This window comes from Erpetoichthys calabaricus, chromosome 7, assembly GCF_900747795.2.
Source record: "Erpetoichthys calabaricus chromosome 7, fErpCal1.3, whole genome shotgun sequence".
Lineage (NCBI taxonomy): Eukaryota > Metazoa > Chordata > Cladistia > Polypteriformes > Polypteridae > Erpetoichthys > Erpetoichthys calabaricus.
Window position 1 is genome coordinate 135,691,871 of NC_041400.2, and position 19,378 is coordinate 135,711,248.

Sequence of the window (19,378 nt, forward strand, 5' to 3'; positions counted from 1 at the left end):
TGGGGATACTATAATCTGTAAAAATATGTTGTTTCCAGATATACAGTATTTTTTGTGCAGGGATTAATGTTGATACAGCTACAACCCTGGGCCTGTTTCCTAGTGTACCTATTTAATGGCCCTACAATGTCCCGCATCTGCTTTGGAGTTTGAGATGTACTAGAGTTAAAGTATTATATTAGGTCAAGGCACAGGCAAATACTCTATGTTTGCTATGTTTGAAAAAGATTACTAAGAATATAATTATACTTTTTAGGTGGATTTACAGTTGCCAGAAGTATGATGGAGTTTTTCATGGGGTCTTTCTTGTTTTATGGCACAGTTAGGGCACAGTGATATAAGTGCATCAATGACCTCTTTAATAGGGTATAGAACAGATAATGAGGAGTTTGCATATTTTTAGTATTTAAAAAAGTATACAGTATATTTGCAGTTCAAAATATGAAGAAAAGAGGAGAATGCTGCATAAAACTGGAGTAGAGTAAAACTGGTGGTTGATACCTGTTTAGTTGTGGTGGACAAACTTAACCTTCCTGTCAGAAATTCAGCAAAACTGTGTCATCAGATGTGGATTTTTAAAAGCTGACATAGCACAGTGTTCTGGACACAAATGATTTTGTTTCCTGTTATTATTTTTCATTTTTTGTTCCTCCTCTGTGTTTAAAGCATATCTTTATTTTTTGTGAAAGCAGCTTAAACTTTATCCTTGAAACTTTATAGTTAATTTAGAGTGTTTCACACAAGAACAGTCTGAGCAAGATGGTAACATCTGCCACATGACAGTGCTTTACAGAAAAGATGACTCTGATGTGGAGAAATGTTAACACAGTCTTGACAGTGCAAACAAAAAATGGATTATTGGTTTTGGTTGTGTTGCCAGTGGAGAAAATTAGCGATCAATAAATTAAACTGTAATCTTATTAATTAGTTTATACTGCAACCATAAATCAATTTTAAGAACTTTGCTGTTCCAGTACACTGTGACATGTGGCGCAGTATCTTTAGGTGCAAAGCAGGAGTCAGAAGGTCATCAAGGAATAAATTACACAAACATGGAGAAAACAAGGTTCATAAATACAGTAACCTAGTTAAAAGTTTAACCCAGCATTGTGGAACTATAAGGTTAACCACTGCCCAACTGTGATGGCCCAATATCAAAATCAACATTTTTTTAGCATTATTTAATTTCCATCATAGTGACTTGCAGGTAATGATGTAACTAATATACTTAATTGGTTTTGATACCTTTGGCCTAAAAACAACCAAACAAATAGAATTTTAATATACATTTTTCTTGATGATACAGTTGCATTGTCAGGCAACAGTGTTTTTAAGTATATGGCCCTTTTAGCCTAAACGTAAGTGCTGAAAACCCTGCAATAAAAGTGTTAGGTAGGCTGCAAAAATCCAGTGTTTATTTATTTCTTACACTGGAATCCCCAGTCAGTCTCACCTCCATAGTAAAACAAAGCAGTTCCAATCTGATTAACTGAATAAAGTCCTTGTTGACAAGAGAGGAATGGAAAACAAAACCTTGAATCAGCAGCATCCTTGGTGAAAAAAATACCGAAAGTCAAAAGACAAAGTTAGACACAGTCACAGTCCTGGAGACCTAGGTCAACTGACTCCCCACTGGCATAGGAGATTGTCCCCACTTGGGGAGATCCCTAGACCCATAAGGCCCCCTTATCAGACCTCCACAAAGCCAGTCACAAAAATGCATGTATAATTTTTGAAAACAGAAATATTTTGTACATTTTTCAAATAAATAAATAAGAATATGATATGCCAAGCGATCTGCGAGCCCCAGCCCCAGGTAGAATCTTCATTATTTGTGCAGAAATATGGAAATAAAATACTGGGGTCTCAAAATGTTTCATTATTATGTTGTATACAGCATTATGTATACATACCCCCAGTTTTTCCCGAATTGCAACATATTTGTCTTGCACAATATAGGTATAGTTTAATTTGGTCTCTGAGAAACTGCTTATTTGAATAGTTTCTTACTTCATTGGAGAGATTTGCAATACAGCAGAATCCCCATTTGGTGTTTTTCTAGGGACAGATGAAAAAAAATGTATAAAATAGGGGGAAAGTAATTAATGAAGGGTATTGTCACAAATTTGTCAGAACCTATTAAAACAAATCTGAGCTTGCTGTATTAAGTTTTTTTTATAGTTTTACTTCTGTACTTTTTATGATTACTAGTTACGGTCCAGTTTGAAAATATACAGATTTGTTCAGCTTAATTTTTGGAATTATCCTTGTCCTTATTGTTGTTTACAATTGTTATTCCTTAATTTGCATATATTTGAGATGGAACATGCAAAATTCCCAAGAGCCGAAACCTGTGTTATGAATTTCAACTGAGACCTATTCTGCTATAAAGGAATAGTACAAACTACTATCCAACCATAAAGTATTTAATTATTTTCTTTATGGAACTTTCTCTTCTTAACTTGACACCATTCATTCAGCATAAGATGCCTCAGGCCTTTAACTTATTCTGGCACAGTATTTCATTTTATGAGACCTAAGTTAAATCATGTATTTTATCTATCCCTGCATTGATCTTACATTATCAGTGATTGTTTTGATTCCACATTATTTGTAAATCAAAACAGTTTATGAGAAGTCTTTTTCTCTTGGAAAGCTTAATAAAACAACAGACACTCACAGAAATGATCTGATCAACTGGGCCCTTAAAATAGTGAAAGGCAAAGGCTATATTATAGAACAGCTGGTATAATCATTACTGTAGATATAACCTATCCACTAGAATGTATAACTAGAATGTAAGTGTCACAAGTGATATGATGATCTTTTATCCATATGTGAATGGAAAAATGTTAATATTAGTGCTTTTTATATAAAAGTCATTTACAAGTCATTTTGTAAAGCCATTTTAGATAATAATCCTGTGATTGTGAAGCTTCTTGTTCCATAATTGTAAATGCAAATTGAATTCAATTATAAATTAAATGGCAAGTGTTGCATATATTTTGAATTTCATGGAAAATTAAAATAAAAATTCTTAAAGCTAGCTTTTGAGAATAAAAAATAAAATATCTTTTTCTAACCCCTTGTAAGCAAATATAACAAAGAGCCTACATGATGCAATACTGTACATGAAAGAAACAAAGTTGTGATTTTTGGTATTTTGCAAATAATGAAAAAAAAGATGTGTTGAGGGTGAGTGTTAGCTTGTTGGACATTTAACTATAAGGCAACATGGCCACATGTTTTGTTTTTCATTTAGACATGTACATGGACAAATTACTTCACAAGAGCAGATTTTCTTCTGGAGGTTTTTGCCTATAAAAATAAACAAAAGTTAGAAATCTCTCTCATGATACTGAAAAGATGACTGAACAGCATTAAGAAATAAAATGATGCTTTCATTCATATGCACATAGCTGTGTTTCTTCTGCCATTTATTGTATCACTGTGGGTACTGCTTTGCCAGTATTTTCTTTTTCTATTTCAAAACCAGGGTACTTAATCACACTAGACTTGGTTGACAGGATTGCTGTGATATTTCTTCCCTAATGTCTTTCACCCATGTACTCTCAAAGTAGAAATGAGTAATGTTCTGTCTAGACTTTCAATGGGAAAACCCCCTATGTAATGGTAAAATAAAACAGACTGTGTATGGCAGTCTGTTACAGAGACATGAAGTTATAACCCCACTTTCTGTGGCTCACAGACAATTAAATCAATATAGGTTTGCTGTCTGTCAAACTCAGTAACTTATTACATTAGAGGTCAGTTATATTGAAGTGATGACCTGGAGTTCAAATTTTACCCAAGACACAGTAAAGGGAATTGTTGTTATATTTATTGTTTTACATGAATCTACAGTACATCTGATTAGTGTTTTTCTGGCAGTAGGAGTTTTTTAGTTTGATGCCACATATAAAAGAAAATTTAAGTTCTAAGAGTCATTACAAGCTAAAACACTGTATTACATTATCTTGTTGGAAAGTAATGTGTTCTTTAAGACGTCTGAATATTTAAAATTTACAGAATAAATGCAAGATAACCTGTATAAGACAGGAAGTTTTATTTTAATCAACATTATAGTGTATCTATACTTACAGTATTTATCAAAACAATAAAAGGATAAAGGGTAGACTCGAGACAGTGGGATCAATACTGTATTCAAAGTGGAAGTGCAAGACAAAAAACAGACATGGCTGTTTAATAGAGCAAGTTTTCCTGAATAGCCTTATTAACTGAGGACAAATCATTAACATATACAGTATAAAATTAATTTACATAATTATCTGTGTAAAGTTAATTCAGAAGTATATTTCTGATACTATCATATTGTTTCTAGGAGTAATTTTAATTAGAAATAACTCTTAAACATAAATTCAGTGACAAAGGAAAGATATAAAAATATATCCTATAATTGTGTTTTTGAATTACAAAAAACAATTTAAAAATTAATAAAAGTCATCATTTTTACGTGTACTACATTTTGAAATTTAAACAACTTGGAATGGTCATTCCAGAATGGGTAAGATTCTTGTTACTGTTGGGGGAATGTGTAAACTTTTTTTTTTTTTTTAATGTGTCTTGTAATCTTTATTACAGAACACTCACATACAGCTATGATATAATAGGTATGATTAATAAAATCCAATGGTGATCAATGCTGTACAATCTCAATGATGTGAAAAACATCCATGTAAAAAAGAAAAAAATTCTCACGTTACTCATATCGCATAGTCCACAATGCAAAACACATGCATTGTTTGCTAAAATATTATTACTTCTGTAAAAATTATCATTCATCATAAACACTATACTGTGCTACCTTGCTTTTGAATTAAACCTTTTTCTCTCCATTCTGCATGAAAACATAAGATTAACATTTTTTCTTGACTGTCACTTCAAGCTGCATGGGGTATGTGACAAATAAAAAAATAAAATTTTTGGTTGAAATATTCCTTTAAGATAAAGGCAAGAGAACTGTGCTGGTTTGCTGCCCCATAATGGAAAGAGTGCACATAGTTCACACCAAGGTGTGAGCTTTTGATCAGGCAAGGGCCTGTAGGAAATATGCCACATATGATTGACTGTATCATGCAACAAAATTAATTTCCAGATCATAGTATTTGCCATTGTGAAGGATTGCCAGCTTTCTACTCCGGCCCTCACCCCCAGGCCGCCAGGAGGAGCTCTCCCAGCAGCGTGGACGTGCCCCGAATTCCAGCAGGGCATCATGGACTCTGTAGTTTATATGCACAGCCCTGCTGGATACCATGGGGGCCACCAGGAGGCTGTCGGACTCTTACGTGTCCTATAACCCGGAGGTGCGTCATGATCACATGACAGGAAACGACATGCCTCCGGGGTGAAGAAGAGTTTTTATATGACCCGGAAGTGTTCCTAGTCACGTGGACAGAGAGGGCGAAACACTTCCGGATCAAGGACTATAAAAGGACTATGGGAAATCCCAGACGTCGAGCTGAGCTGGGTGGAAGGGTGGCAACGCGTCTGGGAGTGGAGGATTGTGTTTATTGTTATTGGATTATTGATTTATTATTGAGTATTGTGGAGAGGAGGGTGCTTTGTGCACGTTATTGTCCTAATAAATATAATATTTGGACTTTTACCTGGTGTCTGACGTCTGATCAGAGGGTTCAAGGGGTCACGGAGACCTTAATCTATCACACCATATAAAATGATATGACAAAACAAACATGAAGAAAACATCTAATTGTATTATTTCAATCCTGAGTATGTTGTCCTGAGAATTGTTACAAAATATGCAGATGGTCATATTCAGATAAGCAGAGAGAACAGTGATAAAATCCATAAAATTGTAAATACAAACTTAAGTGAAGGTCAAAGTGTAAAACACAATTAAAATGACAAAAAATGCTAAAAGGCAGTTCTTAAAGGTGGCTTTTGTAAACAATCGATTTTAACAACTGTGGTAATGGCTATGAAGTGCAGCCCCAGCCATTAAATGATAAAATAGAAATATTAGTAGTGGGAGTTAATTAGCTGAAACCTTAAAAATGTTTTTCTTTTTTATTTTTTGCATAAATTTGAAATAATTGTTTTTAAGCAATAGTTCATTGCTTTAGGCAAGATGTGCTAACATTTCATTTTGTGAGGATGAAGACAGCTGACACATTCCTATCACACCATCCACAGTACCTAGATTACAAAGAAAATATTTGTTGGTTTGGGTAGCTAAAAGAAAGGTTCCAGCTAGGGATGCCAGAAGAACAGGTACTTTGGTACCAAATTTGTACAAGGCTTCCAGAAATGTAACAGTACTAGCTTTTTTACACTATTGGTAGTACAAAGTAAAAGTCGGCGCTACACTCATGCGTGACTGACAGCAAGTAGACACATTAATTCAGAAGACACAGTAATAAGTGAGAATAACTTAAGTAAAATACTGTATATAAAAAAGACACTGCCTCAACAAATGTCAGAAAGAAAAACATCAGAAGTCAATTGTGAGAATTGTGATTATTATCAAAAAAAACATACACACCAAAACAAACACCTACATAGGCTTTCATTATCTCATTATAGTTTTAGTTTAGAAATAGATTTGTGCATGCTTTGAGAGTGCAATAATGTGACTGGTCAGAAGTGAAATGTAATAATTTAACTTGGAGTGTCATGAATTTGTAAAAGAAAACAAAATGTTGATGAGATTAGTCACTTATTAATACAGAGATCCTAAGGAAACAGAGCCTTCGCATTCATTCTCTAATTGCAATATCCACATCTACAGATGTCCAAGTATCTGTTAATTTTCTGTGTATATACAGTACTTATGGGAAAACCTCACAAGAACCCACAGATATTCATATAGCATGGCGGGATGCTGACAACAACAAGAGGTAGGCAGGTTGAAGGGGGACTTGTTTTATTATTTTGGAACTGTCCAATGAGCAGCATCAGGGTAATGTTGATATCTCAATATTCAGAAAAAAAAAGCCAGTTGGCACCTGTGGACTCCACCAGAAAAATGGTATCATTATAGTATCAAGTCAATGACTGCATAATTCGTCTATGTTTTTTTCCATGTACAGATGGTTTGTTGTTTCACCGATCGTGTGTAGGAGTCCCTTTCATTGTATCACCTCTCTTGTGGGTACCCACTGTCACCTGAAAGAAAGATTATTAAAGTTGTTTGTAATATAGTAAACATAATTGCAATCCAATCAATTAGGCTTATTTACCAAGAAGCCAACAGTCACCCACAGCATGACCCTGACATCTGCTGCTCACACTACTATTTGTAAAGTAAAGGAATCTTGGCCACCTTGCAACCTTGCAATAGTCAGACATGTTTGAGCATTGCATGTTTGTTGTATATTAATTGAATGAAACTGCTTTCTGCTTACAAAAGCAAATATGTTATGGTGCCTTTAACACAACATGTGTGCAGTCAATTCCACTGATTACATTAAAAATTAGCAATGACTACAAATTGCTTTTTGATCTCAGCTAGCTTGCCCTGACCATAAGGAAATAAATGTCTCTAAGTATTCATAATTATACCATCTTATACAGATGGCATGACACGGATCCCGGATGACCCCAAGATTCTTGATCAATCAGCCATTTCATGCTGAAAAGCACTCATTGTCAAATACCCTACAGTTGTTAAAACCTGTATTAGAGCAGATATCGCCCGATTTCTGCATGATGGTCTCTGTAATGTAGGGTCCAATTAGTCACAGAACACAAATCAGTACAACCCCTGAAAACTCTCTTCTGGTGGAATCTTCCAAAATAGCTAAAACTGCCATTGCCAGTTGTGTTGTACAATCATTTGTCATGTGTCAGGTCCAGAGTTGAACCAATAAAAATATAAACAATTCTTTAAAGAAAGCACTCTATTCTTGAACTTGGATTCTTTCAAGACAAAAAACATTTTTCCTAAAATTGAAAGAATTTCATGGCATCCTGTAGTGGGCTGTCCCACTGGAGGAGGCAGGATTGCACAAGGCACAAGACAATATTAGACAAGTTAAGCCGATTGCATCACGTAATCACTCACTTGTAAGTGTTTTTATTACCGTGAGATATGAGATTTGTGCATGGCCACTGCTGACCCAGTATATCTCTTGACTTTTTCTGTGTGAAAGTGTGTTTTCTCTGTAAATAAACCAACTTTGGAAAGTGACTCAATGGCACAGTAGTTAGTACTGCTGCTTAGGAGTATGCGATATGTATCATGTACGGTAATATCTTAATTGTTGTGTTAACAATGTGCGAGCTGAAATTATGGAGTGTGTCACTCAGTTTGCAAAAAGAGCTGAAATTATGGAGTGTGTCACTCAGTTTGCAAAAAAACTATCAAAAACATGCCTTGAGAACCCACGCATGCGCTGTCTCATGTAACCTAACAGGATAAACTACTGCGCGTAAGCAAAGTGAGCCCATAGGTGTGCATTGGTCAGCTCCTAGCTGCCTAAAATGAGTAAAATAAACAAGCAAACAGCATTGGGATAAAACAGCCTCGCAATATATGTCGTTAGATTTAGTTACAGGATGTAGATCATGGTGGTTTGGCTTTGAAAAGACTGATGTTGCTCAAAAGATGTCAATCTACAAACTATATCAGAAATCGTTTGCAGTTAAAGACAGCTTGACAACAAACTTTTTTCACCATCTGTGGAACAACCACTACACAGAATATGAAGAATACAAAACGCTTCAGTAAAAAGCTGTCCACGACAGACCTAAGTCACCTTAGGTACAAGCACAAAAACACACTCAGCAAACTTTAGCAGAATCAATCTTCAAAAAAGTACCATATGACAAGATAAGCAAAGGATGGCATGACATGGCTGCAAGAGGACTGGATGGTTTGCATGACAACAAACAGTGGGGCTAATGTTGTCATTGCACTATGGATTATCAACTGGATGAGATTTGTTTGTTTTGGACATAGAGTTCATATTGCCATTGATGAGTAAGTTGGGTTCCTCTATAACATGAAATATTAAGTGAAATTGATCTAGTATGAAGCCCCATAGGTGTCAGGCAAAAAAAAAAAAAAAATCAGTTTGGACGGATTATTAATCCATTCAAACAAATTACATAATTCGTTCTGATTATTATTTCCGTAAGAAGCATATGCCTATCAGGAGTGTTTTTATTTCGCAAGTCGTCTTGGCTGGGGGTCTTCGATTCCAAAGCCCATTTTTTTCTTTAATTATTTAAATAACCTCACACATATCCCCACCTCCTTGTCTTACTCCATTCCACCGCTATGGTTGCAGAAGTTGGAGCAGGTGATGTCACACCAGGGGAGCAGAAAAGAAGAAAAAAATATTTTGGCAGCTATTTAAAAAACACATAGTAATTCACAAGTCTTTGCACACTGCCATTGAAAATGAAGTCAAGAGCTGCTTGATGATAACTGAGGTGGACAGTGATGAAAATGGAAAACAGAAGTGCATTTCCCCAATTTGGGGAAGCTTGCAAAAATGATCTGTACATCCCTGCCTCAAGCAGTGCTTCTTAGAGGGCTTTCAGTACCGGATAAAATGTTGTAACATGTAACTGTGCTGCTCTAAAGCCAGATGCTGTGGACAGACTAGTGTTTTGGTTTCCTCAGTGGGACTTTACAAATGTTTTATTTTTTCTGATATCTTTGTGCAATATTGGACAGAACTTGAGGTTAGTAATCTGTTTAAATATATTATAGTTTTTTTTTATCTTTGTGCTATACTGTAATCCCTCGCTATATCGAGCTTCGACTTTTGCGGCTTCACTCTATCGCGGATTTTATATGTAAGCATATTTAAATATATATCACAAATTTTTTGCTGGTTCGCGGATTTCTGCGGACAATGGGTCTTTTAATTTCTGGTACATGCTTCCTCAGTTGGTTTGCCCAGTTGATTTCATACAAGGGACGCTATTGGCAGATGGCTGAGAAGCTACCCAACCAGAGCGCGTATTACGTATTAAATAAAACTCCTCAAATATATTGTGAGCACGGGTGCTGTTCGCACCCCTGGAGGATACGGCCGCTCCTCAAAAAACGCTGAAAGATTACTTTCACATTGCTCTCTTCCTTGCTGGGCTTACATATGGCTGCTTTGTCAAGTGATATGCTTCCTGCACTGTGCTTCGCATACTTAAAAGATCAAACAGCACGTATTGATTTTTGATTGTTTGCTTTTTTTTCTCTCTCTCTCTTGCTCTGACATTCTCTGCTCCTGACGGAGGGGGTGTGAGCAGGGGGGCTATTCGCACCCCTAGACGATATGGACGCTCGTCTAAAAATGCTGAAAGATTACCTTCACGTTGCTCCCTTCTGTGCAGCTGCTTTGTCAAGCGACGTGCTTCCCGCACGGTGCTTCGCATACTTAAAAGCTCGAAGGGCATGTATTGATTTTTGATTGTTTGCTTTTCTCTGTCTCTCTCACTCTCTCTGACATTCTCTGTGAGCAGAGGGGCTGTTCGCACACTGGCCTAGAGGATACGGACGCTCCTCTAAAAAATGCTGAAAGACTACCTTTACATTGTACATCCTTGCAGCTGCTTTGTCCGGCGGTGCTTCGCATACTTAAAAGCCAAACAGCCCTATTAATTTTTGATTGTTTGCTTTTTTCTCTCTCTCTCTCTCTGACAATCTCTGCTCCTGATGCACACTCCTTTGAAGAGGAAGATATGTTTGCATTCTTTTAATTGTGAGACGGAACTGTCATCTCCGTCTTGTCATGGAGCACAGTTTAAACTTTTGAAAAAGAGACAAATGTTTGTTTGCAGTGTTTGAATAAATTTCCTGTGTCTCTACAACCTCCTGTGTTTCTGTGCAAATCTGTGACCCAAGCATGACAATATAAAAATAACCATATAAACATATGGTTTCTAGTTTGCGGATTTTCACATTTCGCTTGGTGATGTGTCTGGAACGCAACCCCGCGATATAGGAGGGATTACTGTATATGACAGAACTTGTTTACAGATACTATAGTTTTTTTTTCTTGTGCAGTACTTGTCAGAACTTTGGATTTTTACACTATAGTACAGTATGTTAGGTTTTTTTTCTTACTTGTACATTTCTCCTTACAGCAGAGCAGTTTATGTTTATCCAGACTGCAATGTTCATGCTGATTAGTTTAGTCATGATTAGTATTTTATTCCCTGTAGATTCATATGTTGTTTACCTTAAGGGTGTCTGTTTAAAATGCTCTCATTATAATAGTTTTGTTGGTTTTAGTGCAATATTTTGTGTAAAGCCTGTAGGCCACTTGGAAATGGTTTACTCATACTTGTACTGTTTGATCTCAGAAATACTTTGACTGGTGATTTTAATATTTTTGTGTTATTTTACTTCACTTTTAAGTAAAGAAAGAAGACCTGTTTTCCTTAACTGTTGTTTCCATTAAGCTCATCAATAATTTACAATCAATATCCTATTAACAAGATCAGACTAGATCAATAAGACTTTTACAAACACATTTTAAAGAATGCAAAATATTGTTCCAGAAAATATTGAGATATAATATTTTGCCAATATTGCACACCCCTAATGCTGCCTCACAGCTCAGGTCACATTTTTGGCCACATTAATTAGTCAAGGATAGTTGGAGGATGCTTCCCCTAGTCCTCTGGGACCCTTCAAAGATCACTGCACTATTATAATTCACTCAAAACTAGTTCAGTTTCTCTTTCTCCATTGACTTCAATTCATTTTGCCGAGCTTGGATAAATTCCTGAACGTTTCTGTGATTCTGTGAAATTAGTGGGGTTTACTCGTCACTACTTACTAATCTTGTTAATTAGTCATGGATGTAGTGTTTTTTATTGGTTATTTAATTCTTCTGTATGTGTAATGTCAAAAGGCACAGTTTGCAATTTAACAGTCTAATATTACAGTATTATTATTATCATTATCTGTTTCAAAAAGTTTTTGTCTATTCATTTTTTTTCTTCAAGGTTTTTTCATAAATGATCAAAAGTACCTTCACAGTATCTGTTCCACTGTTTGCCATACCACAATTGACATTACACAATCATATATGTTTGTAGTGTAGTGCATCACAAAATCACACACAATAAAACACTACTGCGACTATAGAAATATCCATCCATTTTCTAAACATGGATAATCCAAGATAAGGTTTGCAGGGTGGCAGGAGTCTATCCTGGCAGCTTCTGGCATAAGGCATGTCTATCACATTTTTAATGGTGTCCTCTATCTTTTCTCTAGCCAGCTAGCTAGCTAACAAAAATAGGCAGGAAAGAAGATGTATACTTATATTCTTGCATAGATTAATTTAAGATTTCTAATTATGCCCAAAACATAACAGAGTAAAATGAGTGCTGGCAAAATAATCCTAATACAACTTGGATAATAAGCAGTTCATCTTGCTAGGAGTCTTAAACATTCAGTATGCTTAGACTACCAAGTGGCCCTCTCTCTTAGTATGGTGACTGGTCTCTGGTCTTGCATGGCCTCTTCTCCAGCATGGCCTCTGGAAAAAGTAGTAGAGACATGGCCTGTCCTCGGTATGGATGGAGTAGCAGAGTTACTGCCTGGCCTCTATATCGAGGGAGAAGCAGAAACACGGCATGTCCTCTGTATATATGGAATAGCAGAGACAGTATGGTCTCTCTGTCAGTCTATGACAGTCCTGTAATACTTGGCATACGTCTTGAACCATAGGGGGCATAGCAGACTCTCCGCTGTGTTCAGTTCTCAAGCCTTTTGACCAGTTCAGTCTTGTTTAGGCATACATACACCCCAGGTCAATACCTGGCCAGAACTAATATGCTTGTCTTTTCATCTCATCCATCTGCAATTCTCCAGGGCAGCCTTGGTCACAACAAACCTGCTTGTGTTTTCATCTTCCATCTCAATGCAGAGGTTAGTTTCTGTGAGTCCTAATTTTGCCCTGCGCTGGTTTGTCCAGCTCCCTTACTGGGAGATGTAACATTATTCATTTTAAAATTAAAATATAAAAGTATGACTCAAACGTATTCAATCAAGACAGTCTTCAAATAATTATAACAACATGTGTTAGATATTACCAGGTTTTAGTCTCTAGTACAATGCAGCAGTACAAATCATTGTGCCACCATTTTACCATATACAGTGGAACCTCTGTTCACGAACGTCTCGGTACACATACAAATCGGTTTACGACCAAAAAGTTCGCCAAACTTTTGCTTCGGTTCACGACCACACACTCGGTATACGAACAAGCCAGGTTCCCTTTCAGTTTGTACATGTTCAGTCTCTCCCTGTGCATTTCCTGTGCAGCGAGCAAGAGAGAGAGCGAGAGAGCGCGACACACACACACACACAGGCAGCTTGAGAGAGAGACACACAGGCGCTCCAGGCTTGCAAAAGAGAGACACACACACACACACACACACACAGGCAGCGCCAGAGAGAGAGAGACGTGCACACACACAGGCAGCGTGAGAGAGAGCCACGCACACACACAGGAGCATGCTACAGAGACACACAGGCGCTCCAGGCTCGCAAAAGAGAGACACATGCACACACACACACAGGCGCACGCGAGAGAGAGAGCAAGAGAGGGAGGGACGCATAAGGTAGAGAAGGCTTGTTTTTGTTTTCAGTTCTGTTTACAGTGATCGGTTCGTAGCCTGCATTGTTGCAATGTTACTTTTCTTGGTGGTTTATTAAATTACGGATTTTTCAAATGTTCATTTCTTCCCCTGTGCTTAAAACTCATTAAAAAAAGTGTTTTTAGCAAGCAGTTCCTAGCACTATGGCGCGAACTCTTGCAGTGTTACTTTTCTCTGTTGTTCAAGGTTTTCTCAGTGTTATTCAATGTTTTTACATTTAGTTTACTATTACGCTGTGCATTCTATGGTATAATTAACTATATTTGTGCTTAAAAATTAAAAAATATATACATTTACATACAGTTCGTACGGTCTGGAACGGATTAATTGTATTTACATACAATCCTATGGGGGAAATTGCTTCGGTTCACGACCAAATCGGTTTACGACCAGAGTTTTAGAACGAATTATGGTCGTGAACCGAGGTTCCACTGTACTTGGCAGAGTACTGTATATTATAATTCAAATATTGTCATCTTTAGTAGGCTGCCTGATATAAAGAAAATACAAATAGTCACAGATAGTCACACAACTACAAAGATAGACTTGCATTACATTATGTTGAATAAATTTATTATTATTGAAAAAACTGTGTTTTTTACAAATATTATCAAGCCTATGTGTCATTGTTTAGACTAGTTTGGTTGTACTGTCATTTTGCTTTGAATTTTTGTTTAAAGTTGGTAAAAAATAGAAGTCAGTTGTTTGCAGTTAGTAGCAGTAACTGGTAAAAATAACCAAAGTCTGAAGGACTTTTCAGCTTCTGTGAAGTATCATCTTGCTCACAACTGAAGAGTTTAGCAGAATCCTCTTGAACAGTCTCAGAGGTGTCCAGTACATTCTTTATGACTGCACTTATTAGGGGACATGCTCAACTGATGCAGTACATGTTCAGCACTCTATTCAATCTATGTTTTTTTTATCATTTTCTGCTACTTTTAATAATTAATTACTTTTGCATAATTTCAGCATTTTCCATTCAAAATGCACACCCCATATATCAAAAGAAATCCCAGGTGTTTTTCTCTCAGAATGTCTATACTTGGTGAATAAATTACATTGTGCATATTAAATGTAACACAATATGTTCTAAATTGTGCATATTCAGCAAATAAACATGCTTTATATTGTCAGATGTGTTTACCTAAACTCATAAAAGCCTGAAATGAAAATATAAGAAAAAAGTTATGAAATGACAAAAAAATAATAAATATTGTGCAAGTCTGCTGTGCTAGTTTCATCTAATTCAATATACAGTGCATCCGGAAAGTATTCACAGCACATCACTTTTTCCACATTTTGTTATGTTACAGCCTTATTCCAAAATGGATTAAATTCATTTTTTCCTCAGAATTCTACACACAACACCCCATAATGACAACGTGAAAAAAGTTTACTTGAGGTTTTTGCAAATTTATTAAAAATAAAAAAACTGAGAAATCACATGTACATAAGTATTCACAGCCTTTGCTCAGTACTTTGTCGATGCACCTTTGGCAGCAATTACAGCCTCAAGTCTTTTTGAATATGATGCCACAAGCTTGGCACACCTATCCTTGGCCAGTTTCGCCCATTCCTCTTTGAAGCACCTCTCAAGCTCCATCAGGTTGGATGGGAAGCATCGGTGCACAGCCATTTTAAGATCTCTCCAGAGCTGTTCAATCGGATTCAAGTCTGGGCTCTGGCTGGGCCACTCAAGGACATTCACAGAGTTGTCCTGAAGCCACTCCTTTGATATCTTGGCTGTGTGCTTAGGGTCGTTGTCCTGCTGAAAGATGAACCGTCGCCCCAGTCTGAGGCCAAGAGCACTCTGGAGCAGGTTTTCATCCAGGATGTCTCTGTACATTGCTGCAGTCATCTTTCCCTTTATCCTGAATAGTCTCCCAGTCCCTACCGCTGAAAAACATCCCCACAGCATGATGCTGCCACCACCATGCTTCACTGTAGGTATGGTATTGGCCTGGTGATGAGCGGTGCCTGGTTTCCTCCAAACGTGACGCCTGGCATTCACACCAAAGAGTTCAATCTTTGTCTCATCAGACCAGAGAATTTTCTTCCTCATGGTCTGAGAGTCCTTCAGGTGCCTTTTGGCAAACTCCAGGTGGGCTGCCATGTGCCTTTTACTAAGGAGTGGCTTCCGTCTGGCCACTCTACCATACAGGCCTGATTGGTGGATTGCTGCAGAGATGGTTGTCCTTCTGGAAGGTTCTCCTCTCTCCACAGAGGACCTCTGGAGCTCTGACAGAGTGACCATCGGGTTCTTGGTCACCTCCCTGACTAAGGCCCTTCTCCCCCGATCGCTCAGTTTAGATGGCCAGCTCTAGGAAGAGCCCTGGTGGTTTCGAACTTCTTCCACTTACGGATGATGGAAGCCCCTGTGCTCATTGGGACCTTCAAAGCAGCAGAATTTTTTCTATAACCTTCCCCAGATTTGTGCCTCGAGACAATCCTGTCTCGGAGGTCTACAGACAATTCCTTTGACTTCATGCTTGGTTTGTGCTCTGACATGAACTGTCAACTGTGGGACCTTATATAGACAGGTGTGTGCCTTTCCAAATCAGGTCCAGTCAACAGAATTTACCACAGGTGGACTCCAATGAAGCTGCAGAAACATCTCAAGAATGATCAGGGGAAACAGGATGCACCTGAGCTCAATTTTGAGCTTCATGGCAAAGGCTGTGAATACTTATGTACATGTGCTTTCTCAATTTTTTTATTTTTAATAAATTTGCAAAAATCTCAAGTAAACTTTTTTCACGTTGTCATTATGGGGTATTTTGTGTAGAATTCTGAGGAAAAAAATGAATTTAATCCATTTTGGAATAAGGCTGTAACATAACAAAATGTGGAAAAAGTGATGCGCTGTGAATACTTTCCGGATGCACTATATCTTCTGCATGCTTCATTCAGAGTTCATTATTCCATAAGCAAACTAATCTAAACAGGGAAAGTTATAATAAATATGAGGTATACACAACTATAGCATCAAAATAAAACAATTTAAAAAGCAATACAAATATTTAAGAAATGGTCTAACATACAGTATGTTCATCTTCCAATTTCTGGTGAGAATTTATTTCAGGGCAGCATGGTGGCTCAGTGGGTAGCGCTGCTGCCTCGCAGTTAGGAGACCCGGGTTTGCTTCCCGGGTCCTCCCTGCATGGAGTTTGCATGTTCTCCCCGTGTCTGCGTGGGTTTCCTCTGGGTGCTCCGGTTTCGTCCCACAGTCCAAAGACATGCAGGTTAGGTGGATTGGAGATTCCAAATTGACCCTAGTGTGTGCTTGGTGTGTGGGTGTGTGTGTGTCTGTGTGCCCTGCGGTGGGCTGGTGCCCTGCCCAGGGTTTGTTTCCTGCCTTGTGCCCTGTGTTGGCTGGGATTGGCTCCAGCAGACCCCTGTGACCCTGTGTTAGGATATAACGGGTTGGATAATGGATGGATAGATGGATGAATTTATTTCAATTAAAAATTGCTATTTGTGTTTCAATATGAAAATGTTTAGTCTAAGAGTTACAACCACTGTAGCTGCGTTTTCCCAAAGTTTCCAAAATTCAGCAGCTCCAACTTAAAAAAAATGGGATTCAACAAAAGCCTGATGCGCAGAAATGATTCCACAGACAAAATATCTTCGTTTTTAAAAGTTTAGTTAAGTTTGAAAGTAAAACAGTTCACACAAAAAAGAAAATTAAAAATAGCAAAAAAGGAAAAATTATAATAAGAAAAAAATTTAGTTCTAAGCTTAATCTTGTTACATCTTAAATCGTTACTAGTCACTTATAATACCATTTCAAAACGTTTCTGAATCATTTCAAAGCGTTTCTGAACTGTATGCTTATCCCATTTCTAACTTGAAAATGGGTCTTTCAAGTCCCTGTTTACTGGGACCTGCTCTAAACACAACTAAACGTAATATCACACTGTTTCTCAATTATAGCAAGAAGATTCTATCTCTTACTAACTTATAGGGGGGGAAAAAGACTTTACCATTGTCTATGACTATAGAAGAAATTATATTCTATTCAAATAAAGCAAACATTAATATGAGTTTAACTCAAAACTTTAAGTTTCTAAAATTGGCTCTTACAACCACTGTCATGTAAAATGACTTGTAAAGTCTGTTTTATTATCAGTCTTTCTTTTGTTCTAGATTATATGTTTATTTACTTTGATACATCAAAATAAACAGAACAAAAAACTCAAGCTCAAGACGATGGTTGAAAGTTAAAACAATGACATTTCCAGAGCAGTAATCTGATTCCCTCCTCTCATATGTGAAAAACAGTTACATACAAATAACGTAAATGTCTGCAATAATTTGAAAGTTGACAAAGTGACATCTTCAAATAATCTAGTAGGCCCAATAACCTACTGAGTGAATAATCTGTTTTACTGATGACAAAGTAAGCAGTCACTCATTGTAAAGGTTTTACAAAACTAGTCTGAGTAGCCTGATGTCACAGGAAAGTAAAGTAGGCTATAAGTGAAAGCTGGCATTCTGCATTTTCTATTGGACACAAGATTAAAAGGTTATAGTTGTTTGCATGGGTATACTCCAATGAAAAGTCACTTATTGGTGATTCAGGCTTTTGGACATCTTTGGTTTCTCGTATTAAATAATATAGACATTCTACAAATGAATGCCCGGTGCTAGAATTGCATGAATCTGTAGTTTATCATTCTGCTATATGCAAAAAAAATATATATGTAAGAATTAATTTAAGTATTCACACTTTATATCTTTTCAAACCATGTACTTTTATGGTGGTAATAAACAAAATTAAAATGAGAGCATTTTGCATGTTGGACAGATTGTTCTAAGCATCAGATACATTTTTTTTCATTTATTCAGCATCACAATAATCAATGTAAATTGTGAATAAAACTGAAAATCCAGGAGTTTACTTTTTGATTTGCATTGTATAACTAAAACCTATCCACAAAAATATACCGGTTAATGTTGTATGGAATGTGCTGAAGATTTTGATGCTTAGTTCTTCAGCTATATCTTGTCAAGATTCATCATGGAAGAATAGTGGCCAGTATGTTATCTGAGTGCAAAGATGTTTTACAAGGGATGGGCACAGTTAAAATTTTGTATAAGATAATGAAGTAAAAAAAAAAAAAGTCAGTACTCTTAACAGTCCACATACATGTAGGAGTAGGGGGCTGAGAGAGTAACATCACACACACAGAAGCATGCTGTGTGCACCTTAGAAGCTTAGAACCAGAACGACTCTGATTTCTGACTTTCAGGCAGTGATTAGCAGCCAGCAACATGTCAGTCCTGGGCTTAGACAAATGGTGCAGCAGACAGGGTTTGCTCTGCAGGTGGTGGAGAGTAACAGTAGAGGTGCATGTTGAAGTTGGGAACTAAGAGAGAGCCAGCCTGACATCACACACACAAATTCATGCTGTTTGCAACTTACAAACTGTTCTTTTCACTGACAGGGGGTGTCTTCTTCTATTACTTAGTGAGATAAGAGAGCTTCTATGTGATGACTAATTCTCAATTGGTGGGAAGCTCTTATCCGCAACATAACTGAGCAAATATCTGGACTTGGACAAGTACTTATATCACTGCTTATATAAAAGTACACAGAAACGGGTGTGAAAAATTATGCCAAAGCAGCTTTCCCGTGAATACAGCTTAGATTTTTAAAAATGCTACAGACAAGCTTCACAGCCATGTCCCTATATTGCATGTTTTTCCAGAGTTTATGGTGTGTTCACCAGTCCTTCAAGATTTCTTCATAATAGATGTATGTAATGATTAA

General features: G+C 37.0%; 1 protein-coding gene across 2 annotated transcripts in view; it reads left to right on the top strand.

Moving 5' to 3' along the window:
- Positions 1–19,378, top strand: part of rab3c (RAB3C, member RAS oncogene family) — a 99,365-nt gene that overhangs the window by 60,927 nt on the left and 19,060 nt on the right. The gene's annotated exons all lie outside the window — the stretch shown is intronic.